The sequence below is a fragment of the Ambystoma mexicanum genome, chromosome 11, assembly GCF_040938575.1.
Source record: "Ambystoma mexicanum isolate Mex_15411 chromosome 11, UKY_AmexF1_1, whole genome shotgun sequence".
Taxonomy (NCBI): Eukaryota; Metazoa; Chordata; class Amphibia; order Caudata; family Ambystomatidae; genus Ambystoma; species Ambystoma mexicanum.
In genome coordinates, this window is record NC_090934.1 from 944,376,277 (window position 1) to 944,403,445 (window position 27,169).

The window sequence follows — 27,169 nt, forward strand, 5'->3', positions numbered from 1 at the left end:
ATCGTAAAAACATTTCCTATGCACCATACCTTAGTTTTCAGCACTTTTCCACATGCGAAATCAACGAGTGGGGCGCAGCCATCTTGTGCTAATCGTATCCGTTGCTGCATCGCCCTAAATTCAACTGCCGTCGCAGCACTAAATCATATCACCCGCCTCTGAAGATGACATCACTAGATGCGTACGACCCATTTCACAACGCGAATGCACGCCTCGTGTCAACGTTCTCTGTGCCCCAGCTAATGACGTGTCTCCATGGAAATGGCAGGACGCCTCTTTCTTCAATAAGTCTAAACAGACCGCTTCTCATCAGACAACATCAGAGTTGCTTTTCCAATCGTTTCACTGTTTTTTTATGTGTATAGCCTGTGACTCGTTTCTGCTCTGTTCAGTTATCTTTGTTGCTCGGAGCCTGTGCGAACAGATACTTGTACTATCATTACTATTTTGTCGTATAATGGCCACACTACAGTTTTACCAGTATGAGCCGGAGTATTCTGAGGCGGAATTAGTTGATAGAGAAAGATGCGGAAACGATGGGGGATCGGACAACAGTTGGGAAGACGTATCGCTGGATCCTGAGCCAGAGCCTAGTAGCATGGAAGTTGTTTCCACCTGGTGTACCTGCAAACGGTGCAAGGTCATGCCAACTGAGGAGAACTGCTGCTGTGGAGAAATCTCTGGATGCTTGGCACATATCGGAAGAAGAGACACAGCCGCTATACGTTACCGAGCTGCATGACTTCAGGGCAGCCTGCCTCACAAGGTCTGTGTTGAGGATTATGATGGTGCTTATGCACGAACTTTGCGCAACAGTTCACCCTCGCAATCCAAGTAACGAGAAAGTGTACTCTGGATTTGATGTAACTTTGACCACTGAGGCCACTAACATTTCTTGTTTGTCTCCTATATTGTCCTAACTTTGATCTATCATCGCCAAATGAATGTAGTCTGGCAATTCAATACATCTCTTGCGCTTTGGGGAAATCATAGTGGTCATATTATGTGTCTTTCAATTTCAACTAAGAAACAATATTTCTCTGTGCCCCACACGTTATGGATTGTATGGGTGTTCACTTTTGTAGTGTGCCTACACTTTAAAGCCCAAGTTGATTGATTCATGAAGTAACATTTGTACGGGCAACTATGCCATAGGATACAGGATGCATTTTCAACTAAGGTTTGTACACTTATCAGGTTCATTTAAATACAGTATGTATGTTTCTCTTCCACAGGTGGGGCTGGCTGGTGGCCTATCGTTTGTTTACATGGTGGCTTCATGGGAGGTTTGGATACCGCGTTCGAAGAGTAATACCTGCCGGTGTCGGTGGAGCCATTTGCGCCAAATTCCCCAGTGACAGCGGACAGTACAGGGGATTTTCCCACACTGTGCTGCAACCTGAAGTATACAATTTGTAGTACATTTGTGCCATCAACATCAGCAACAAAATAAAATACAAATGATTTTTTATGAATAGTTGTTTCAATTTTTCAGTGAATCAAGGACACGCTCACTTGTCTGGGAGTGTCATGCAACAACGGTTGGTGCGCTTTTACGCTCACCTCCTCTGCAACAATCCATCACCTGTCCATTATAAACGGCCAAGGTGCCAAACCCAGTGTCTCTAGGCTCCCCTGAAGCAGACCGCGCCCCTGCAATCCACACAAGTGTATCTCTCCCTTCAGCAGTGGTCCGGGCCTTTTCTGCACGCTTCATGCCCATCCATCCCCCCTCCACTACCAACGGCAGTTTGCACCTGTGGATGTGCGGTTGTCAAGGGGGCTGGCAGGGATGGGAATGGCCAAGGTGTCAAACACCATGTACACTTCAAAGCTATCTTCCGGACAGGGGCCATTGTTCACATGGCCTCCCCAGACCCAGTGTCTCCAGGCTCCCCTGAAGCAGGCCGCACCCCTGCAATCCACACAAGTGTGTCTCTCCCTTCAGCAGTGTTCCAGGCCTTTTCTGCACACATCTTGCCCATCCATCCCCCCTCCACTATCAACGGCAGTTCGCACCTGTGGATGTGCGCTGCCAAGGGGGCTGGCAGGAATGGGAACGGCCAAGGTGTCAAACACCATGTACACTTCAGAGGTATCTTCTGCACAGGAGCCAATGTTCACATGGCCTACCCAGACCCAGTGTCTCCAGGCTCCCCTGAAGCAGACCCCGCCAGAAACATGTCACACATTCACATACACACCCATTTTTCTAATCCTTTATAAACCCCTTGATATTTATCCAGAGAACATCTCTGAGCACTGGAAGTCAACTCTTGATCGTGCTACCTGTGAACATCTGTGAGCACTGCAAATCAAATCTTGATCGTGCCAGCTGTTCTCATGCTACTAACTCCCCTGCTTGCTGAATCTAATTATTTGTTAGTCAAGGTAAGGGCAAGTCACCTATTAACTTCACTATATTCATCTCTTTCTGATCTCAACTATCTATTTCTATCTATTTCGACCAAATGTACCCAGTAGTGTAATGTTCGTTCATCTCAATGACTTTACCATTGTCTAATGTTTCAATTGTTCTGATCTCGATATATAGCAAATTTCATCTGTGTCAATTGTAATAGAATCGCATCTTTCTCAGACCATGTCTATAAGCATGTTTCCTTTTGATGCACAAAAGTACATTTAATGGACGAGTAACACGTTACGATTTGCGTCATATCAATCAATTCTGTATGTATGTCAATTCTGTATGTCAATTCTGTATGCATGTAGTATTCGACTACACAGGTTTTGCTTCTTTGACCAAAACAAACATTGCATAGAAAACTGTGATATAATTCCATCAATCTCTTGCATTCAGTAAAAAAAAATTGTAATTGTTTATACTTTTTTATACAGATCTCATAGATTTTTCAAGAATGCCTGCTTGTATGGTTTCCGGTTGTCAAAAGTCAGGGCACAATCCTGCATACATTCCCGTAGGAGATTGATTTAATAAGAAGATGGGTTCGATATTGTGGTTTTGCGGTGGACAAGATTGAAAGTAGAGCCCAGGCTGTCTTGGGAGACTTGAGGGCCAATCGATTACGCATCTGCAGCCTGCACTTTACCCAGGATATGTATGACCAATCGAAGTACACAAAAAAGCATTGTCCCAGAATGTTTTGTAAATTGCTTCCAAATGCAATTCCAACTCTATTGATGCACACGCTGCCTCAGGTGAGTCCCGTATGAAGAATTAGCTGTAGGGGGTGGGGTACTGAACAGGTAACTCCATGAACAGATTGGTGCTTTCGGTGTAAATGTGTCTTACTAAAGTTTGCATATTTGCGGGATTGTATTACATTTTAACTATACCACATTTTATTACACATCTGTCCATGGTTTATGGCGCCTCAAATGAAATAATCATGACCATGGAAAACAATGCCATAGTGCCCTTCACAAGAGGCATAATGTTTTCGTAATCGGTTGCTTGACATGTCCATTTTTTTAGGAAAGCATACTGACGGAAGCAAAGACCCTCGCAAGTGACGAAACCACCGACAGGTCCAGTATACCAATGGTGATCCCTACAGACTTGCAGAAGTTTATATTCTCGACTGTTGGATTTTCCCAAATATCTAATGCAAATCTAATTTTCCCTTTTACCACTTTATGACAATGCACTGAAAATGAAGGAGCAAGATTCTGCATCCATTTATTTTCACGAGTCAACAAAAAGTTCAAGCGCCTATCAGGTAATTTTATTTCACTTTTCAATTAGCAGAATGTATTATGCTTGGAATTTCAAATAATATGAAATTGTTTATGTATCCTGTCGGTTGTTTACACTAGGTATCATTTATGGGTTTCTCTTTATATGTATAATTGTCTGCATCCCATTGTCTCTGTTCTGTTTCGCTCTTTTCATCCGTACTAAAACAGGTATTGTGTTACAGGGGGATGCTGGTACTTCGACTACAATTACATCGTCTTTTGCAGCTGGTCCAGAGTATGAGGTATGCGTACTTACAGTTCCTTTGAATGAAATAAAGTAAATCCTACATAGGATACTATTATACAGTGACATTCATATAAACGTACAGTGTTTCAAACATTTCTGATTTCAGTTCTAACGTTACACTTCCTCCCTAAAGCAGAATACATTGTAAAATGTTTCAGGGCAACATTACAATCAGTATGTTTTGCACAGTGATCTCTGGTCAAATACACTTGCCATCAATCAGGTGAAATTCAAATGTATATTTTGACTAAATGCTGTACACTGTTTGAGAGGGTATGTGTGTAAGCCATGTGTACGATGAAAGATTTTAATTTCCAATACGATTGACCTTTGTTTTTTTTAATGTATATTCTATTCAAGGTATGTACACAAAGTGTGGAATTAGAAGAGGAGGCACATGGATCAGAGGTGGTGGATAAGCTTGTTGGTGCGGTCGTTACAGAGAAGACTACGGTTTCAGAGAAAATCAAGACAACAAGGGTAACTAACAAACAATTTCGTTTTCTAGAAGGGTTTTGGGCTGGTGTTTTCTTCATAACATGTTTTTGTATTTAAAGTGCTATCTACTGTATGTGTGCTACATTGAACATGTTTTTACAACCCATCTCCTAGAGGCCCAGAAGGAAAGGAAGTATAAAGACACAGACACCAAATGAAACCAAAGATGCTGCTTGCCAAACAGATTTCACAATGAAGTAACTACTATTTGAGGCACAGCGTGGTCCAGTCAATAAGCAGACTCGAGATGCTTATATCCAATGGCCAGAAACTGAATTGAATGTGACCAGCGAAGCCAGGAAAGTGTTCTTGGACCTTTGTTACAATGTGAGAACTCGACAAGATGAAACTGAATATAATGAAGATGCTTTGGAATTCCTCGCTGACCACTTAACACAATCTACACCCGCAAAAAAAAGGTCTACCCAATAAACAATCGACGTTGATGGTTTCTCCAATTCATGTGCAAATAACACAAACTGAACTAACAGAGACTGAAGCTTCAACGCAATTACCAAGGAACTTGTCAAAGATCTCGACTACAGTTTGTCTTGTTTGGGCGATTTGTCCACCACAGTTGAGTCACAAACCATATTCATGCAGGACGATTGGCTAATAAAGGAGCAGAAATACATTGTATTCGACAGCTGCCTGGTTGAGATTATACTGATGCTGAAATGTGTTCATACATTCAGGGGGAATGTATGCGGGTGTTCAGGACACAAAGACACAGAACTCAGGAGGCAGGAGAAAAATGTAGGTAGGGTCTCTGGGGTCCAGTGATGGATTCTTAGAGCCAGGGTTCAATATAGACAAGTGCCCAAAATGACCCCCAACAGTCAGAAGTCTTGCCAAGGCAAGTACTGGCAAAGCCAATGCAGGGGTATGTTAAAAGCTCAGTAACTTCCACCCCTCACTCCGAATCATCCCAAGACATTCCAGAACAAAGGAAGGGTGTCCTGGCTTGCTTTTCCCACCAAATTCCGCGGTCCTCGATTTTCACAGGTTGCAGGTTCGAGTGATTCTCCGGTTAGGATCTTTTGCTGGTACAAGGACTCTTGATGAAGAAATTCAGAAACAAACGATGCAGCACCCTTCTCGGGACTGGAGGCGGGTCAGAAAAACAGGTTTCGGACCATGCACGCCACGCACAGCGATGCAGCAGGACTCAGTAGCCGCGGTCGGACTTTCCGGTCTTTCTTGAATCCCCTTGGTGCTAGAACACCGAAATTTAGCAGAGGGTGTTGTTGCAGTGGCAGCGGAGAGTGGGCCAAGTCTCAGGCGGAAACTCGGAATAGCAACGAAGATAACCTGGTAGCCCAAAAACAAAGCTGGTCAGCCACAGGACGATTCCCGGGCACTTCCGAAGGCGGTTTTTGTGCTGGGCACCGAGTAGGCTTTGGGAATGGATGGTCCCTCCACTCCTGGGGTCGTAGCACCTTTGCAGGCCTACTGGAGATCACAAGACAGACAGGGCTCCACCAGGACTGCAGCAGAAGTTGGTTGCCAGGCCTCCTTCAGACAGGTTTCAGGTTTCTTTGCGGGTCTTCTCAGCTGGACAGGTTCTTCCAGATCTCTGAGAAATGCATGCAGGGGCCCTCTTCTTATCCTAAAAGCCGGGTAGGAGTCAAAACTCCCACTAGCCAATGGCAGAACTAGCTCACACACACACCCCATAGTGGTCCAATCAGGACCACTGGCAGGAACACTCATGCATACCACTCAGACACAAAGAAACCAGGATGCGTATTAGGGTCAGACTGACCCAGCCCACATCCTGTCTGCAAACACACAAAGCCCTCCAGTAGGCCGCCAAAAGCTGCTGCTTTCCTGGGCACTGGAAGTCCTTCTAAAGGATCTTGCTGGCATCTGAGGCCATGAAGAAGGCTAAACAACAAGATGCAAAAAGTATGGACGAAAAACCTCGTGGCACGGCCATGTTTGACAAGTAGCCACAGTAAGTATCCACACATGGTAAACGCGGTTAAGCTAAAACGAAATTCCCCAAAAAGTGGGGAAAAGTCACTGTTGCCACCATCCCATCTTTTAGGCACCTGTAGAGTAACCAAAAAATCCTTTAAGTGTTAGTCGAGGGCAAAACAAAAATAGACACCGTTGCACTGCAGTGTAAGCGGTTGTGTGCAATGATAAAAAGTTACCACATGTTATACAAAAGTAATCACAAGTAGCAACGTAGTCACAAGACTAAGGGAAACACTGTTTCCCAGTACTGATAGCCTTAAGGACATGTCAGTTTCCCCATAAAATGTGAGCAAAGGCCAGTACAGTGAAGCTTAAGGCTTCACTGCACTGCAAAAAGTACAAGACAGATTGAAAAATAAAAGAAAAAAGTTTGGGGGTTCCATAAAGATGGAAGGAAAGGTGCAGTAAACAGAATCTTTCCTAACAGCGGGCAGCCATTGGTGCATGTGTCTCGTGTATTACAAGGCACTAACCTGAAAATCCAAGCCAGCTGTGTCCACCTCCATTAAACAATTTCATGGTCCGCTCAACTGATGCTGGGCAAAGTGCAAACTGGAAAACTACTGTGTTCAGCAGCTTTCCTTTTCAGTGGCTCGACTTTTAGTAAGTTGTCCAGTTTCAATCAATTTGAGTTCAGTTCCTTGCTAAAACCCAGTACTACAAATATCAAAGAGAATTCTTATTCCCGCTATTAGTCAAGCCTGGAAAATTGAACAAATGCCAATTGAAAGCACATTATCTGGCAAACGGTTCAAGCTAGCTGGCGAAGGACTGTGTGACAGCCCCGGATTTTCAGCAAAGTACTGCACATACCACTTTCAAGACATAGAAACTAAAAAAATGGTGAGTTCGGAGATCATGCAATGTAAATCCTCTGTGGCCATGAAGAAACATGGTTTCATAAAATCCATCGAATATCTTCATTCGAGGGGAATGCAAATAGACCTCATAGCCACTGACAGACATGTTTCAATAGCCAAGGCCATGCGAGAGCAGTTTCCAAACATTCGTCATCAATTTGATGTATGGCACGTTGCCAAATCAGTGAATAAAAAAATCACAGCTGCTGGTAAAAAAAAGGGTTCGGAAAATATTTTACAGTGGTCTCAGTCTTTCAGCAACCATCTTTGGTGGAGCTCCAAGACTTGTGATGGGTCTGTGGAAATTTTACTTGAAAAATGGCACTCATTGATGCACCACTGTTCCAACATTCACTCATGGACAGAAAACCAAAACTTTCATGTGCACATGGACCTTCATCGGAGGAGCAGGTACGCAAGAAGAAGTGGTTGGTTCCATCTTCACCTCCACACAGAGCTCTTGAGAAGATTGTGTTTGATAAAACTCTTTCAAGAGACCTAAAGGGACTCACAGAATTCTGTCACACCAGATATTTGGAGGTGTTCCACAATATGTGCCTAAAGTACAATCCAAAAGGTTGCATTTCAGCATAGACGTATGCAAGCTAGAACATTCTAGCCGTATTAGCGCATAACGAGAACCTGGGGAGAGAACAATCGAGAACTGCAGGAAACTTTGGGATGCTTCATTACACCGTGGCCTTTGCAAAACAAAGCAAAAAATGGGTGGCCAAGACAATATACCAGGAAATGGAATTCGATTTTGTGAAAGATCTCACTTTGACTGTGTTGGCCATGCATACTCATGGAATCGATCCTGATTTTGTTCCTAGGACACATACATTGCCACAAAACATTGCAAACGAGCCCTGTCCACCTAGAGCAGAACTCGTTGAACAGTTGACTTCTCGGTTTAAATTATTTGCAGCAGTGTTCTTAATGTGCTCACTATAACTTTTGGGATATGTTCCCCAATGTTAGTACATTGTACATGAACAATGGAATGCTGTTAACCTCGAATTTCAAAACTATTAAATGTATTAAGAAGTATTTAATTATGCACATTTAATCCCGTGTATGATGCATTAATTTATATCTCGAACGATAACATGAATGTCTGTGGTTGCTTGGTGTCTGTAAAGCTCGACATAGGTGGCCATAGCATCCAAATTGTCTTTTCAAATGTATCCTCTTTGTCAACTTTTTTTTGCAAGAAAGTACCTGTTGTAGGAAGCCATACAGTGTAACTCTGTTTTTCGCCCCCTCCCCCTTTCGCCGGCTCTTGTGGGTCCTTGACTGATCAGGGCACGGGAGGGTCAGATGGATATCAGCATGAAAGGAACTGCGGGGTCTGAGCTGGTGGGCTCAGTCCTGGCGAGGTGTAGGTTGTTAATGCACGGGAAGTTCAGTGGAGATGAATGGGCATTTGGATTTATGACTTGTCAGTGTCTCACGTTATCTGCAGAGCACGTTCCTCCACGAGAACAGGGCGCGTGCAGACGTGGCAATGTGAAGGATATGGTGTGGGCTGGCTGAGTTAGGCGCTGGGGATGGGAGAGCTGCATTTGTACAGAGAGATGGATTTTTGGTCCGGGTAGAAAGATGTCATTGGGCCTATTTGAAAATGGTTTCCTCGTTATCTGTTTTACTTACCCTAACTGTAACTGTTGTCCAAAAATCACTAAATCACTAGCACTATTGTTGGGTAAAAAAGTATTCACAATAGCGCATCATTGGTAGATGCCAGCAAACAATTAGTTTATTTTTCAAACATATTTCAAATGCCATGTTGGTCGGCCAGGCTAATCACTCCCATGGAGTGAAGGTTACTTCGTTTGATGTTGCTTGTGAGGAGTTCACACTGACGTGTCTTGTACAGTATGTTTTTGATTTGTGGCTTTACTTCACAAAAACAAATGTTACCATACACGCTCCAAACAAGGTTCAATTATTGTTCGACCTTGGAGCAAAGGGAGGATTCGCTATGGATTGAAGGACAGAAGGTGTGGAATATCCGCAAATATGATAAGGTTCACTATTTTAAAACTTGACATTGGAACATTTATTTTCATTCTATGAAATCCATTGTTCTGAGCAGACACTCTGCGTTACGCCGAGAGAATGGAAATACAAAATATAATGTAAGTTTGACTGAAGACGAGTTTATAGACGAACGAGTAAAGGTTTCATTTTCTGACTGGTATTGCTTGCTTACATTGTTATGGGTTGTTGGTTGCAGCATATTGTGACGACATGCAAACACAACCTGTATGCATGCTAGTGATATCTAAACCACTTCGTCCCATGGCATATCAGTGTGTGCTATCAACGTTGTATTATTGGATGAGTCGGGTGCAGAACATTTTCTATGGGGATTTGGTTTGCTTGCCGAAATTTGATGTTGCCAGTTCTGTTACATTTTTAAAAAAGGTAGCAGGCGCCCCTCTCTAGAGATAACATAGCATGATAACCTGTTATGTGTTTTTTTCACACTTTGAGCGTCCGCAGCCATCGCCTTTTGCTCAATGTACCTTTCACAGATGGGAAATATCCATTTACATATTTGTCTTTATCCCGGGCACATGGGCAGTCCAGTACCGAAAAGCTATGGCAATTCCCTTCTGAACTAGAGTACCTACAGCAACCCCATACACGTGTTTCAGCCTTATTGTGCCTCATCAGTGAGGTGGAGCTGTGCCTCTCTGTGCACATTGAGCATGGAGTCCAGGTCTGGGTTCCCCCAGGTTCCACCAACCCCAGGATTGTTGCTAATATTTCATTATAATGCTGTCTATGTGTTGTGTGAATTTTTCCGTCAGCTTCCGCATCCCATTGGAAGCTAAACATACTCCACAGCGCTAACCTCTCAAGCACATCGTAGACTCCAACTTTCCCCAATGTTTTCTGTGTGTTTCGATTGTTTGTGGTTTGTGTTCGTTATTAGGTTTCACCCGGTGCAGAATTACAGGGTAAATAGATACATTTGAATAAAGAACGGCTACTAAAATATATGTTTTATTATGTTTTCTACACAGCTACATTTTGCCTTTCTGCGAACGCCATTGCTTCCAGATGCCGACAGACAGTTTCTTCAGCCAGCAGTGGCAGATACGTCTAAACGGATGGATTTCGTTTATGCTGATGTGGGACGATCTCCCTGGACCGATATGCCCTTTGGCGGTACCAGTGACAAGGAGCAACCTGTCATCGTTTACGATGGTCTAGCAAGAAGCTGATGCCGAAGCCTTGCAGTTGAAGGTGCGTCGAATGTGCATCTTCTCCCGAAAGGAACAGTGTGTGCCTCATGATAAAATGTTGATGCTGTAACCTAAGCACATTCAAAAATTGGTGTTAAATCGAATTCTGCAGATGTTCTCGGAGCGTTTTTTGTGAAATAAAAAAAATAACATTATACATTGCAGAGTATTGATGTTTCCTTTAAAAAATGGTGTTTTCTATTCTGATTTGGGATCTGCTGTGCTGTGAGAGGATGTGATTGTTAATTTTCCAGGTTCTGCGTCAACTGACGTTAAGACGTAGGTGATGACTGGGCGTGTTTGGCTACGCTGCCCACTAACGTCATGAAAGTAGGTGGAGAATATCGCTAGGAATAATGATGTCAGCATCAGGGGCAGGTGATATGATTTACTGCCGCAGGGGCACTTGAACTTAAGCCGATCGATCAACGGATAAGATTATCACAAGATGGCCATTCCCGGCTCCTTGATTTTGCATGTGTAAAAGTGCAGAAAACTAAGGTTTGATGCATAGGACATTTTTTTACAATCGATCATGGTATGCATATAACGACTTGCCGAAACGATCGGGACAATAACATTTTTTAGCACACTATTCCTTTAATTATTAGAGAATTCATCTCTGCATAACAAGAGAAAGCGGATAGGAGTCTCCACAGACCAATCCGGGAGCCATCTTGGAGCAGGAAGTCATCCGCATATACCAACTAAGGGACACCACAGAATGCCAACTTTGGAGTAATCATTACCACGTTCTGCAACACTTCTACAATGTCAGAAACATAAAGATTAAACAGGCACAGGGCCAACACGCACCCCTGCCGTAAGCCAACATGTGAATTGATTCTACTCGACATGTGGCCTTCCTTGTTCAGCCTTACGCGTATGCCTGAGCCTTTGTGCAGACCCATAATCAACCTCAGGAGACCACTTGGCAACCCCCAACCGGCTAATTTAGCCCATAGTCTATTGCGGTCTACCCAGTCGAAGGCCGGCAAGAGGTCTATTGAGGCGATGAACGTCACACCCAGGGGAGTAACCCATGTTGATTCCAGGATAGCCCTTAGTATCATCCCCTTAAGATTAGTTGAATGGCCTTTGCAGAAGCCTGTTTGCAGTTTACTCAGGTGTTTAGTCAATTCACCAATACCTCCAAATGAGGTAGAATGAAAGAAGCAAATATTTTAGAATCTGCATCAATTTGCGATTACGGGCAATAGTTTTTGGGATCAAATCAATTCCCTTTTTAAAAATGGGAACCACGTAAGTCGTTTTCCATGACATTGGGAATACTCCTAGGTCCAAAATGCTCTTAAACAGCACTGCTAATGGGTTAGCCAAGTTAACTGGGTCTGCTTTTAGCGTGCTATTGGATAGCCCATTAGGACCGGGTGCCCTTGAGTTTTTACACTGCTTAATAAGTTCCCACACTATATCCGCTCCACTAGGAGAAAGGAGACCACTCATTGGTACCATAATTACACCCCCCCCCGATTGCCATAAAGGTCCACAAAAGACTTCACACATTCACATTCAGTCTCAGGGACCACATTCATTTGACAAATAGAGAATGTGCCTTCATGTGCATTAATCAGATACCAAAATGCTCCTATATCTTTGTTTATCAACATTTTCAACATGCACTTTGCATCCTTTTGCAACGTCTTGATTTACAGAAGTTCCCGTATCTTTGTTTTATCCGCTTAATTTGAGACAGTTAAGAACCTCGGTGGATGTTAGACTGCTTAATTATTTTTATTTTTCCACCCATTAAATGTGTTTCTTTGACCAATTCTGTATTGTAAATATGTTGATGGTTGATTTCTTTCTGTTTTCTCACGCATAGCCTAGGGTTACTTTGCACTCTATTCAACAGGTTACCCGTAAAGTCGTTGAAATGTTGGACATTAAAAACCTGCATTTTCCACTCTAAGTTACTGTGCTTCATCATTTACTTTAACTCAGAAATTAACACCCTGTTGTTGTGGGGTGACCAACTAATCGAGTTCCGTTTTGCATTAATACTCATGAAAGGAATAAATGCCTGTTCCCTACTGTTCACAATTAAATCAAAGTTGGTTTTAAGGATACAGTGGTCACTCCATTGGTTAAACACAATCTGGAAGTCAGCACAGCAATTAAATAGTGAGGCATCGACAAAAATATAGTCTAATGTTGATCTGCTATTACCTCTGTGCCAAGTTGCTAAGGAAGAGTCGTCCCCATCGTCTACTCCATTCAGAGCATGTAGGCCAAGGCCCCCACACCCTTACACCAGCTTCTACCTGCTTGATTTTTTTAATTCTGAGATACCATATCTGGAGTAACAAGCCAGGGCTCGCTTTCAAATCCAAGGCAGCTAAAGCTAGCATTGAGATCTCCTGCCAAGATTACCTTACCATGCTGTATTGAATTAAGCCAGCCCAGGATAGTATCTGTAATAGTCTCTATGAAGGCATCCAGGTCTGCCACCCCTTTGTGCCAATACACGTTAAGCAACAATAAGTTCAAAGAAAATTCGGGGGAAGATAATGAAGTTGCCATAACCGCAAAAGGAAGATTTGGGAGTAAGGAGACTATGGCGCCCATTGAAGAATTAATAGCCATCACCAGCCCCCCGGAGGCCTTACCTCCACAGCTAGGTTTTGCCGGCTTGGCAAAAACTTGAAACCCATCAAGAATTGGAGGGTTAATTAACCATGTATCTTGTAGTAAAACACAGTTGGCCTCTTTTATCGCCTCCATCACCTCCAAATTAGTAAACCGACAGGTAATTCCCCTGGTATCCCAAGAGAAAGTTTTCAGGGCTACATTCCTTTTCACCCAGCCCCTTTCGAGACAGAGAGTTAAGGGTCCGGTCTTCTCCATAAAACGAGTAATTTTTCATGCTTCTAATGATCATGTTTGTCACTTTACTTCTAATGGAGAAATTACTCACTGATCATGCTCTTTCTATGGATTCTTCTCCCATAGATTCCTCATCAGATAGATGTCCATTCCAGACACAGCGGCTCCAAATTTATTTTAACTGGGGCCATAGTAAGACACAACTTGATCGTGCCACTCGTCGGCTCTGATGTGACGTCAGCCGCCATACATACTACGTCACTATGCCCCCATACCTCAGTTCCTCACCATTTCCCCCCTGAGCTCCCCAGCTGCAGAGGAAGAATCCGAGTATTCGGCCCAAACACACATTTGGTTCTTTTTAAATGAAGTACAGGATTGCACTGAAAGTTATTGACTGACAGCTTTACCAAAGAAAGGCCTCAAACTGTGCCTAATATACAATTATTCAAACCCACGTCCCTCAAGAAGAGGATAAACACATATAGACTGCAGACCAATTTCATAGCAGGGCCGGATCGGAGTGTGATGAGGAATTTACCGGTAAGTAATTTCTCCTTCAATGGATTGCATTCTCCCACAGATTCCTCATCAGATAGACTCCCAAAGCAGTACAGAGTGCGGAGGCTGGGTAAAAGGCCTTAAACAATGAAGCTCTGCAAAACTTCCTTACTGAAATGGGCATCTGAACCACATGCTACATTCAGGCAGTAATGTTTGGTGAACGTGTGTAGTAACGACCATGTCACTACTCGGAAAATGTCCTTTACTAGAACGCCCGTTTGAAAAGCAGATGATGCTGCCATGCCCCTGGGGGAGTGTGCCCTGATGCCTAATGGCAGATCTTTGCCTGCTCCCTGGTAACATGTTGCAATGCAGAGACTTATCCACCAAGAGATTGCCTGTTTTGACACAGCCAACCCCTTTCTGGACCGATAGAATGCCAAAAAGAGTTGGTCATTGTGTCTGAATTCCGCCGTCTTTGCCACATAAAAGCAGAGATCCCTCTTAGAGTTCAACCTGTGCAGCCTCTCCTCATCTTTGGAAGGCTGTGGACCAGGATAAAACACTGGCAAATCGATGCTCTGGGACACGTGTAATTCAGCGACCACATTAGGCAGGAATCCTGGTTGCACCATGAGTGAGACTTTCTCCTTAAAGAACCAGAGGAAAGGTGGCTTACAGGATAAAGCCTGCAGCTCACTTACACATCTTGCTGACTTTGTTGCCACCGGGAAGGCATTTTTCAAGGTACGTAGCCTGATAGAACACAAATGCACAGGTTCAAACAGAGCTGCCATAAAAAATGTGAGCACCAAGTTTAAGTTCCAGTCCTGAACCACAAATGGCGCTGGCGGAAACCTATTTCCAAGGCCCTTCAGGAATTGGGTCATAACCGGGATCGTGAAGAAGTATCCTTGATCCGGAGACCTCTTAAAAACAGACAAAGCCTCCAAGTAGCCTTTGACTGTACCAACCTGAAGGCCTGAGGGGGCTAGTGACAAAAGGAACCCCATCACTGAAGTGGTGGTACAAGTGATAGGATCTACCCTGCGTTTCCTGCACCACGCCTCGAATCTTCTCCATTTGCACGTGCATAGAGATCTGGTAGATGGTCTGTGTGTAGTCAGTAGCAACTGAACTACCTCTTCTGTGAGGTTCCCATTATCATATCTCATCCTCTCAAGAGCCACACATGTAAGTTGAAGGATTCTGTGTTTGGCTGGAGTACCCGAACTTCCGACTGGGATAGGAGGTCCGGCCATCGAGGCAACCAGAGAAGTGGGCAGATGGTAAATTCTAGGAGTTACGAGTACCAGGTTCTCCTTGCCCAATCCGGGGCAATCAAGATCATGGTGGCTTGAAAATGAAATGTTACTAACCGCAGTGACTATAATACTCCTACTTCTAAGTCCCCTATCCTCCATCCTTGATGGGCATCCCTGGAACCTGAAGCCCTCCGCTGCTTTACCTTAGTCCCTTTGCACGCTGTATGCTCTTAACAAAGTACTTGGCCATGTTTTGTAAAGTCCAGGGGGATGGAGGTGGGTCATACGGAGGAAAGGGGATTCAGGACTAGGAGTATTATAGTCACTACATCAAGTAACATTCCATTACTCCTTAGTCCTGCTCCCTTTCCTCCATTCTTGATGGGAGATTACAACATACCCCTGCTATTGGGAGGAGACCATGAACCACTTAAGATGCAGCAAAAAGATTCCTCAGAACTGTCTGCCTGAACTTTGCATCTGCTCTCAAGCTTGTGTCCAGTGAGTAAAGCTTGCAGAAAGCTGACTGCGTGGACCGGGTAGCCACCTTTCTGATGACGTCCCATGAGGAATGTCTCTGAAATTCCACTGCCGTGGCTTTTACCCACATCGCGAGTATGTGAACTTCAGCTGGTGCAGCTTTGGCCTGCGCCTTGTAAGACTCCATTATCGTGGATACCATCCACCTGGCGATGGATGCCTTTGATGCCTATGCGCCTTAGGAGGTACCTCCGAATGTAACCAGGAGCGCACCTGTCTTTCTGATGTCCTTTGTGTGGGATAGATAGAACTTAAGCACTCTGCTAAGATCCAGCAGGTGCAATGTCTTTTCCCCTTCTGACTGTCGACTTGGGGAAAAAAACAGATAGGCAGATTTCCTGATTAAGGTGAAAGGTTGAAACAACCTTTGGGAGAAATTTGGGCTGGGTCCTTAAGATCACTTTGTCATTCTGGAAGATAGTAAACGGCTTATAGGTGGATAGCGCCTGGATCTCACTCACACGCATAATTGACATGAGTCCCAGTGGGATGACCATCTTCAATGTGACCCACTTCAGGCCTGTGAACATGGGCTTGAGTGGCTTATGAGCCATGGCTAACAACACAACATGGTGTTCTCAAACTGGGTGCGGCCTATGCACTGGTGGAAAATGCCTCTCCAGCCCCTTTAAGTGACTTTTCACTACTGGGTTGGCCGCTGTGAATGTATGATCAGATGAGTTCTTGTAAATGCTGATAGTTGCCAGGTACGTTTGGCAGCTGTCAACCTGCACCCTCGAATGTGCCACGTGCGCCACGAAAGACAGCACGCAGCTTAGTGGACAAGTGATCAGGTCTATTTGGTTGTCTCTTGCCCAGAAGTAGAACCTGGTCCATTTGCTCTTGTACTGCGTCCTGGTGAACTCTTTATGGGAGGCCTGAATAATGCATACATTTACCTCTGGCAGCTGGTACTGCTGGATACTCAGTTGATCAAGCACCAAGCCACCAGAACCAGCCCCTTTGGGTCTGGGTGCACCATCGCCCTCCCCTACTGAGAGAGGAACGACAGGGATTTGATCAGGAGGGTCACTGTTCCCATCACCGCTAGGTGATGAAGTTCTTAGAATCACATCCTCGCCGGCCATCTGGGGGAGATAAGGATCCAAGAGCAGTCGACTGATGTCTTGAACTTTCGCACTACCCTCTGCAGGAGTGGTGTCGGAGGGAAAGTCTACACCTGGAGGTGATCCAAGATAATCTGAAATGCGTCCTCCAGCAAGTTGGGACCCTGTCCTCGCCATGAGGCATAGAAGGGGCACCTGCAATTGTCCTCCAACACAAACAGGTCTACAGGCGGTGCCCTCCTCTGTTTGTAGAGCGGAGCTAGCATTGTGCAGCCCAGGTCCCACTAGTAGGTTTTTCTGCCCAGTCTGCTGAGCGTGTCTGCTTCTGTACGGCTGTCCCCAGGGAGGTGTACCGCACTGAGGTTAATACTGTGATGTAGCGCCCATTCCTAGATCTCTACTGCAAGGAGACAGATGGCAGGCAATCTGGTGCCTCCCTGTTTGTTCAAGTAAAACATTGAGGTGGAGCCGTCAGTTCTCACGAGCACTGACTAGCCCTCCACTTGATTCACAAACGCTTTCATGGCGAGGCCAATAGCCTTGAGGTCCAGTGCATCAATGTGCCACTGCCTCTCCGGTCCACTCCAGACCTCGTAGATGCAGTTCTCCCCCAGTGTGGCTCCCTAGCCCTTCAGAGACAAGTCTGTCGTAATGATGTCCGACGAGTGTTGGGGCCACAGGGGCGCACCCATCATCACATTGTCTGTCTGCAACCACCACCGGAGATCCTGATACATGACCGCCAGTATGGCCACCTTAGCTGACTGAAAATCCTTTCCTGGTCCCAGTTTGGCAACAGCTGCAGCTGGGTGCATCTCATCTTTAGTCTGGCATTGGGCACCATTAGCACGCATGAAGCTAGCAGCCCTAGGAGGTGCTGGAACCACCATGCTATTGTCTTGCTCCTTTCCAGGAAGTGGAGTGCCCCCTTTAAATGTCCCACAGACAGACCTGTGTGGAGAATACCTGGTGAGCCACCGTGTTCCATTGGGCTCCCAGGAAGAGGAGCACTTGAGTAGGTGGCGACTGAGACTTTTTCTGATTGATTGAGAAGCTGAATTGATTTAGAACATCAGCCAGCCTCTGGCATGACTCATGTGCTCTGCCTGGTGAGCTGGCTCTCACCAGCCAGTCGTCTAGATAAGGTTACAAGTGGTGTTCTTCTAGCCTTTGTAGAGCCGCCACCGTATTCATAAACTTTGTAAAAACGTGGGGGGCTGAGTTTAATCCAACGAGCAGTACTCTGTACTGGAGATGATGCCCCATTACGGTAAACTGAAGACATGTGTTCTGCAGCTGAAAGATGTGGATGTGTAGGAAGGCAACCTTGAGGTCCAGGGAGCACATCCAGTCTCCCTTGCAGAGAGCCTCTGCAATCTGGGCTGGCGTCACCATCTTGAAACGTTCTATGGGTAGAAAAAGGTTTAGGAAGGAGAGGTCCACCATCACTCTCGGGCCTGCCTGCTTCTCCTTGGGGACTGCAAACACTCTGGAATAGAAGTCAAAGCCCCTCTTTTCCACTAGGACCGGTTCCATGGTAGCTGTGCAAGACTCCGTAGGAGTGCTGGTGACGAACTTGGAGCAGCGGTGGGGGCAAGGAGGATGAGGAGTCTCAAGCCTGTGTAGAGAATGGAAAGAACCCACGGGTTCGTAACTAGATGATGGTCGTTGTCCCTGAAGACAGCAAGCCTGCCCCCTACCGGGGAGGTGTGGGCCTGGATGCAGCAGTCACTTTTTTCCAGACTCGAGGCCAAGGAGGAGCAGGGGAACTGGAAAACACTTTAGTAGAGTACCTTGGCTGCTTCCTTCTGTGTCGGCTCAGGGACCTGTCAGGTTGATGTGGTATCCTGTCACTGAAACCCTTGAAATCCCCAAATGACCTAGCCCGGTGGTCAGTTTTATGATGTGCCTGTGTGAAGGACTTTGCCACTGGTTAGGCCAGCACCGCAAGGGACTTGGCAGTCTGCATGCTGGTCTTCTTTTTATTCAGCTCTTTGTCAGTAGACGAGTGGAAGAGCTTGACTCCATCAAAGGGCAGGTTGCTTATGCATTCCTGCACATCCATGGAAAACCTGGCTGCATGCATCCACGCAGCCCACCTCATATCCACCCCCAGGCATGTGCCCCTGCTTGTCGATATGGGCGATCAAAGCCTCCAGCATGTCCTGCACTACGAGTCTGGACTCTTGCGAGTCGGACCTCAATGCTGTTTACCTCTCAAAAGGGAGATCTTGTGTGAAATCAGCTATCTCTCGCCATCATTTTTGATTGGCTGTGGCGAGAATGGCATCCGTGTTTGCTTGCTTGAGGTGAAGGCCATTGCTGTATACCTTCTGCACAAACCCTCCCAGTAGTTTGACCTCCTTTGACAGGCACGAGCTGGATGAGGAGGTGTAAGCTGCTGCCTTCGAGTATAGTGAAGCTGCTGCGACTACGGAGGAATGCAGTTGAGGGTGGGACGCCATCAGCAACTCGTCTCCCTCCAAGTGCCTGAAGGGAGTCGTCTCCAGCTGCTTGTTGCCTTGGGTATTGAAGTGTGGTTTTAGCCACAGTTTTTTTTCCACAGCTACACATCCTTCTGCAGGGGCACCCCCGATCTGCTGCTTGATTTGAAGAACATGTCCTCCGTGAGAACAACTGGCTCATGCTGTGCCTTTTCCGGCACTGGGACGCTCCCTACATCCTATCATGGAACACCCCAGCGGATAAGGATTCATCGTCATTGTCCTCATCAGTGTTGGTTGCCCCCCTTGGAATTTCAGAGTTGGGGAATCTGACTTGTCCCAGGCAGTTGTGTATTGCTGCCCCAGGGGTGCCATCGACCCTGGGGGAGGTGGAGGGTGTGGAGGAGGCGGCAGAGGCGGCGGTGGCAGGGGAAGCTCACCGTTTTTCACTGGAGGGTTCTGTACCGTCCCTGTTCTGGGGATGCCCATCAAGGATGGAGGAAAGGGGACAGGGCTAAGCAGTACCTCCTCAACCTCCTGAGAACCCATGGGTGACAGGTATCAGGGGATGGCAAGGTGGGGGTTGAAGACTCACTCCACTAGGAATGCATCCCCCAGTGTGCCTTTCCCTGGGAATTCCCTTAAGCAAACATGTCTGCACTTCGAGTTGGATCTCGTGGCAAACAGATTAACTGTTGGGGTACTGCACTGAGCGAAGATCTCCTTGAGAACTTCCTGGCACACTTACCCACTCATGTGAGACCATGCTCTGCCTGCTCAGAGAGTCCGCCAGCCTGTTCTACTTTCCTGCTAGATGAACAGCTGAAGCGGAGATCTGGTTCTCCAGCAACCAGAACCATAGTTGCAATGCCTCGTTGCAAAGGGGTAGCAAGCAAATACCCCCATTTGTTGAGGTAGCGCATGGCCGTTGTATTGTCCGTCATAACAAGGACAGCTTCCCTTTGAGGGTGGGGGGCGCAAAGGCCATCAGGGCTAACATGATAACCCGCAACTCCAACCCACTGATATGCCACCAGTTCTCCATTGCTGACCAAAGGCTGCTCACCTGCAGATCCCCAAAGTGAGTGCCTCAACCCTTCAATCCCTTCAATGAAGCATCCGTGGCCACTTGTGCCTGGAGCCACAGAGGGCAAAAGGGTTCCCCCGTCCTCATGTTTTCTCGGTTGGCCCACCAAGACAGGCCACTGGCTACTGTGCTTGACACTTTGAGGATGTCCTTCACGGCATTGATGTACTGGGACCAATGATCTCTCAGTAGCCATTGCAGAGAGTACATGCACGGTCTGGCCACTGGCACCAGAACAAGACAGGAAGCCATGAGCCTAAGAGGCAGAGTAAGGAGGCTGCTGGTAAGCAGGCGTGGTTCTGGAAGAATTCAACCATTTGCCTTACACTGGTGACTCTCTCTTCGGGGTGGGAAAGCCTTCCCCACCTGTGTGTCCAGGACTTCTCGGATCAACTGGAGCTTTTGAGCTGGTATGATGTGGGACTTCTGGGAGTTTAGGGAGAAGTCCAACCTGTGAAGCAGCAAGCAGATGTCCTCGAGCTGAGTCAATACTTGCTCTTGTGACTTCCCTCGGATCAGCCAGTCATCCAGGTACGGGAATACGTGGACAACGGACCTCCTGAGGTCTGCTGCAATCACTGCCATCAGTTTGGTGAAGACCCTGGGCACAAGGTTAGCCCAAAGGGGAGCACCTCGAATTGGTAATCAGTGTTCCATATGATGAATTTTAGGAAACGCCTGTGCTTCTGATGAATCAGCACTTGAAAATAAGCGTCCTGAAGATCCAGCAACACCAACAAGTCCTGAAGTTGCAGAGCCTGGAGAATTTCTTTAAACATCACCATTTTGAACTTGTCCTTCCTGAGGAACTTGTTCAAGGCCCTGAGGACCAAAATGGGACAGAGTCCTACTTTCTTGGACACCAGAAAATCACAGGAATACCATCCCGATCTTCTGTGCTCGGGTGGCACCTCTTCCAAGGCACCCTTCAATAACAGGGCTTGCAGTTCTTCCTGGAGCTCCTGTTCTAGTTGTTGGTGAGGGGGAGGTGGTTTGCCTGGTGGTTTGCTTAAAAATGGTAGACAGTACCCCCATTTGATGAGCTGCAATGCCCAGGCATCAGACGTTATCTGCCTCCACTGAGGCAAGTGCTCGCAAATTCTCCTTCCAACTGGAGAAACATGATGGGAGAACTCAAAACGGGTTGGGAGGCGCCACCGCCCCTGACACAGTCTGCGGACCCTTAGAGGACTTAGAGGATCCACTGCCCCGTCCCGGATGCAAGAAATGCCTCTACCCTTGTCTTGCTTGCAGGAGCTGTACTCTCTTTCCAAATGGTAGTACCACCTATAGCCCCTTTCCCTTGAAGAGAAACTGAAACATTGTTTAGGTGGTTGCTGCACAGCCAGGCCCATTGACTTGCTAGCCACTTTAGGGTCCATGAATTTCTCCAAGGGCTCATGAGGCCTAGGGCCAGAAATTTGCTTGCCATCAAAAGCTATGCCCAGCAGTTTAGCCTGGACATTTGGTGAGAACCCTGAAATGTGCAGATAGGCTTCCCTTCATAGCACAGTGGGCGATCTCATTGCTCTGCCTATGCAATCTGAAGTGTCAAGGCCCAACTGCAATGCTTGGGAAGCCACCTCCTTGCTATCATCCACAAGCCAGTGAAAACCATCCCTCATTTCGCCAGCAGGGATGTGTTCTGCTGCCTGCTCAAAAAGACTATACAGACCATGAGGATATTTGGCGAACGCACAGGATGCGCTCACTGCCTAGAAGGCCATACTCCCCATAGCAAACATGTTTTTTCGTTAGAGCATCAGTCTTCTTAGACTCCCGTTCTGTTGGCAAGTTCGAAGTAGATGTGGGTGATGTTAAGAGTTCACCGTAGTGGCCTGCACTACTAGACCTTTAGGTGTATGGTGAGTAGATAGAAACGGCAAGATCCCCCCCGTGAGATTGTACTTTTTTGTAAGCTCTGAATCCACAGCTGGAGTGGAGAAAGTTTCAGACACAAGGTGGTAATGGTATTAGCAATAGCGGCATTGAAGGGCAATATTGTTTCTGTTGAGGGGCCTTTTTCTATAATATCTTTCAAGTCATCGGCTAATAGAGGCTTTGCCGGGGCTCACATACCCTGGGCTTCTACCACCCTCTGAAATGTCCTGCGGTACTGGACATTAGCATGCCTATAAGGAGTGGCTTGGTTTATGTCTAGGTCAGGAGATGTGTCCAGACTACTTGCATCATGGAGCTCTTCTGCCAGAGCAGCCAAATCAGCCTGGCCAGCAAAGTAGTCATCTACACTGTCCCCTTCACCTAGAGGCCCGAAGCCAAAAGGTACCTGGTCCCCCTCGTCGTCAAAAATCCCTTGCATATTGTTGAAGCAGGTCGATCATGATTCAGGAACAAAGGAACGGGGGCTGCTGGCGCCGGCATTGATTGCGTTGTTCCCATCAGGCCTAGCGGCACAGATAATATCAGATCCTTCGGCGTGACCGGCTTCCTGGTAGTCGTGGTCGATCACAAGGGCGTCGGACCTGACTTGGCTTACTTGGGACCGGAACCGCCAAACACTGCTGCAGCCGTGGCAGCCTGCAGCATCGAGACTGGAGTTGTACCGAGTATGGCTGTTTTAAACATTTATTTATTTTATTTATTGTGCATTTGTAAGGCGGATCAGGAAATTGTGTTTCAAAGCACCCTTTCAAAGCACCATGTGGAGCATCTGCTCCGTGAAAACCTTCCACTCTGCATTCAACGCACCCATACTCGGATAGGCCTTTCCACGTTCCTCTGACAAAACAGAGTTGTGCCTGCACCGGTGGCACTGCTTATTTTTTGGTAAGACGAAGACGATTAATGACTAAGGGAATGCAACCTTTTCTTGGCCTTCTTCCGATGGCTGTCCTTCTCGGGTGGAGGACCCTCTGTCTCCAGTCCTGATGACCTGCTGGTCGAACAACCCAGGGTTTTCAAAGGGTGTCACCCGAGTGCTAGCTTCGCTGACCGTTCCCTCAACGACTTGGGGTTCATCTGCTGACAAGAGCCACAATCCTCGATGACATGACCATTACCTAGACACCACATACAAATGTCATGCGGGTCGGTGATAGACATCCTGGCATTGCAGTCTTGACACCGCATGAACCCAGAAGACGCCTTAGGAGCAGACATGGTGACGAAGAACAGTCAAAAATGACAATTTTAGTTGAATTTGATCGAATTTACAATTTCTCTCACGTGACTTGTTGCAAAAAGCAGCGTACTGAGTGCGTGGAAGAAAGAAACTGAAGTACGGAGGAGTAGTGATGTAGTATATATATATATTGCAGCCGACATCACTTCCGGAGTCCACCAGTGGCACCGCCCAGTCAAGAGGGATCGACTGTCGAGTCGTAGAACGCCCCCCATTGTAAATGTTTCTGAATAGCTGACTCTGGAATGGATATCTATCTGATGAGGAATCTGCGGGAGAATGCAATCCATTGAAACTGTGCTCACGATTATTAATGTTTTTTCCTTGGGGAGGAAAGTCAGAACAATTTGTTGAGGCCTTTTTTTTTTTTTTTTTAAATATTTATTTTAAACAGGCAGGTTTAAGCAATACAAAACGATCAATTCCGACAAATGGCATAAAGAAGATACAGTAGATTGTTCACCCCCTCCCACCCTCGTGTCTTAACATTCCTCTTCTTCCCGTTGCCACTGGGAGTTATCTTCCTGTAGAGTCCTCCTGGCTATTTGGGGCTTGTATGTCAGGGCTGGATAATTCCGATCAAAGTCTAGGAGTGGGCCCCAAATGTTTTCGAAGCGATGTAGGCGGCCTGCCCCGGCAGCCGTCACCTTCTCTGCGATTAAGATGTCCCAGATTTTAACCCACCAGAAGGGCATTAGCGGTCCTTCTACTGTTTTCCAAGTGCGAGCTATTACGTTTCTGCCCGCCAATAGGCATTGGGATAGCAGTTTGGCCATATGGCCAGATCTGGGGTAGATTCCGGGGACTGGGGCTCCCAGGAGGATGGGCTCGGGCTCCAGGGGAAGTCGCACCTGAGTGATGTCTGTGATTGTTGCTAGCCATTGTTTCCAGAAAGCCTGGGCCTTCGGGCATGACCACCACATATGAAGGAAAGTCCCTACTTGGCCACATTGCCTCCAGCAATTCGGGTTGAGTGTGGGGTTCATATGGTGTAGCCTTAGGGGAGGATAATACCAGCGGAGGAGGATTTTATAGGCGCCTTCCCTGTTCGTAATGCAAGATGAAGAAGTATGAGCCCGCGACCAAATGTCAACCCACAGCTGGTCTTCGACTGGGCGGCCCAGGTCTGCTTCCCATTGGGCCATATACCGGGTTTTAGAGACTAGGAAGTCAGTTTGGAGGCGTTTGTATAGGGTGGAGATGCTCCCCCTAGTTGGGAGGTCAATTAGAGTCAGTTCCATGGCTGTGGGGGGGCGGGTGGCAGCTTGGCGGGTCTGTGGATGGGAGCACCAGTGGCGCAGCTGAATGTATGTAAATCTGTCCTGCTCACGAAGTTGGAAGAGTTCCTTACATCGCCTAAAGGTGCAGGGCTGTCCTCTTTCGAAAAGTTGGCCCAGGGTCACCAGGCCTCCCGCTATCCAGGATCTGAAGTTTCGGGTGGCCCAGCCAGGCGCAAAGGCCGGGTTCAGGAACACCGGTGAGGAGGGGCTAAGTCCCACTGGGGTTTTCTTTTGTTTCAGCGCTTTGTCCCAGGTAGCCACCGTGTGTTTGGTGGACCTCAGGAGGTTCTGCCACTGGCGGCGCTCGGAGGGATTGATATGTGGGAGAAAACGTAGCGGGAGCGGCAGTTGCGCCTGTTCAAGATCCACCCATCTCGGGCGGTTGGTAAGTATCTGCCATGTTCGAATACAGGCTAGTTGGGCCGCCAACTGATATTTTTGTAGGTCTGGGACTCCGAGGCCACCTAGTTTAGTATTGCCCAGCATCGTGGTCCTAGGGATTCTGGGCTTTCTCCCTTTCCAAATGAACCGTGACATTTCCTTCTGCAGATTCTGAAGGGCCGGTGCCGGGATTGGTACTGGGAGCGAAGAGCAAGCATATAGAAACCTCGGCAGCAAGTTCATTTTACAGGCCGTGATACGACCCATCAGTGAGATTTCTTGCGCCGTCCACCGTTTTAAGTCCGCCACGAGTTCCGTGAACAGTGGGGGAAAGTTTGCCCGGTAGACTTCCCCCGGGTCAGCTGGGATCTGGACCCCTAGATAGCTGATGCTCTTAGTTGACCATTGTATCGGGCATAGTGGGACCAGGGCCTCCCGCATCTCCCGGGAAAGGGCCACCCCCATGGCAGCTGATTTCTGAAAGTTGATGGCAAAGCCGGTGACCTTTCCATAGCTCTCTATCTCAGCTAGGACCTGAGGGAAGGAAGTGCGAGGTTCTGTGATGGTTAGTAAGACGTCGTCTGCATATAGGGCCAGTTTATGGTGTGATGTGTTCGATTGGAAGCCCTTGATTTCCGGGTTTCGCCTGATCCGTTGGGCGAATGGTTCCATGATTAGTGCAAAAAGCAGTGGCGACAACGGGCAGCCCTGTCTGGTTCCACAGGTCAGGCCAATAGGGGAAGAAAGGATGCCATTGACTCTGAGAAAGGTTTTGGGCGCAGAATAGTTAGCCAGAGTCATGGCGCAGAACTCTGGGCCAAAGCCAAAGGCCTCGAGAGTAAGCCTCATGAAGTTCCAGTCCACTTTGTCAAAGGCCTTAACTGCGTCCAGGGCCAGGAGTACCAGTTCCCGGGAGTCTCGGGAGGCCAGCTCCACCAGGTTTAAAGCTCTGCGAATATTATCAGCTGTAGAACGGTGTGTGATGAAGCCACTCTGGTCGGCGTCGATTATCTCTGGTAGGATCCGGGACAGGCGGGTTGCTAGGATTTTGGAGTATATGTTGGCGTCTATATTGAGCAGAGCAATCGGTCTGTAGGACGCAGGATTCTTTGGGTCGCCGCCAGGTTTAGGCAGCAGGACGGTGATTGATTCTTGCATTGACGGGGTTATAGTGCCCGTGGTTCTAAATGAATTAAAGAGCTGTACCAGGGGTGGGAGGAGTTGTGGTTTGAAAATTTTATAAAATCTTGTCGTGTAGCCATCCGGGCCGGGGGCTCGAGACTTGAGGGATTTTATCGCCTCATCGACTTCTTCGCCGGTGATCGGGGCTTCCAGCGAGTCCCGGGCTGCGTCCTCCAGTCGGGGGAGCGCCGCGCTTTGCAGGTATTCCCTCTGTTCTTCGGCCTTCCGAGGCGGGGCGGCCATTACCTGGGTCAGGTGGGCCGATGCAATTCGAAGCTTGTCGTGATCTAAGTATTGCGTCTTGCCCTGCAGGTCCCGTAGGCCCACGATTGTGTTATTTCTTCTTATCTTAGCGAGTTTAGCCACCAGTAGTTTGTTTGCTTTATTATTTTTGGCATAATAGAACTGTTTGGCTTTCGTCATTTGATGGGCGGTGTGTTCCGCATAGTGGGCTTCAATTTTCTGTTTTGCTGTCCGGAGAGCTCGCTGCGTTTTAGGGGTCCAGCCTTTTTCCTTGTGGGTTTTTTCTGCCCTCTCCAGTTCTTCTTCCAGGGCCTGACGAGTTCGTTGTTTATGTCTATGATAGGCTGCCCCTTTGGCAATCAGTTCTCCCCGCAGCACTGCCTTCATTGCATCCCAGGTGTTAGCTAAGGAGGTATCTCCGCTGGGGTTTTCCTTGAAGAAATTGACGATTGTGGTTGCGATAGCGTCTCTGAGTGGCATCTCATTAAGGATGGGGTCGTATAGTGTCCATCTACGTCTCTGGGGATCAGGGGGACCCTGAACTCGGAGTTCCAAGGTGACCGGTGCGTGATCGGATAGGATTCTGGAGCCTATGGTCACCTCTTCAGTGAAGGCGAAGATT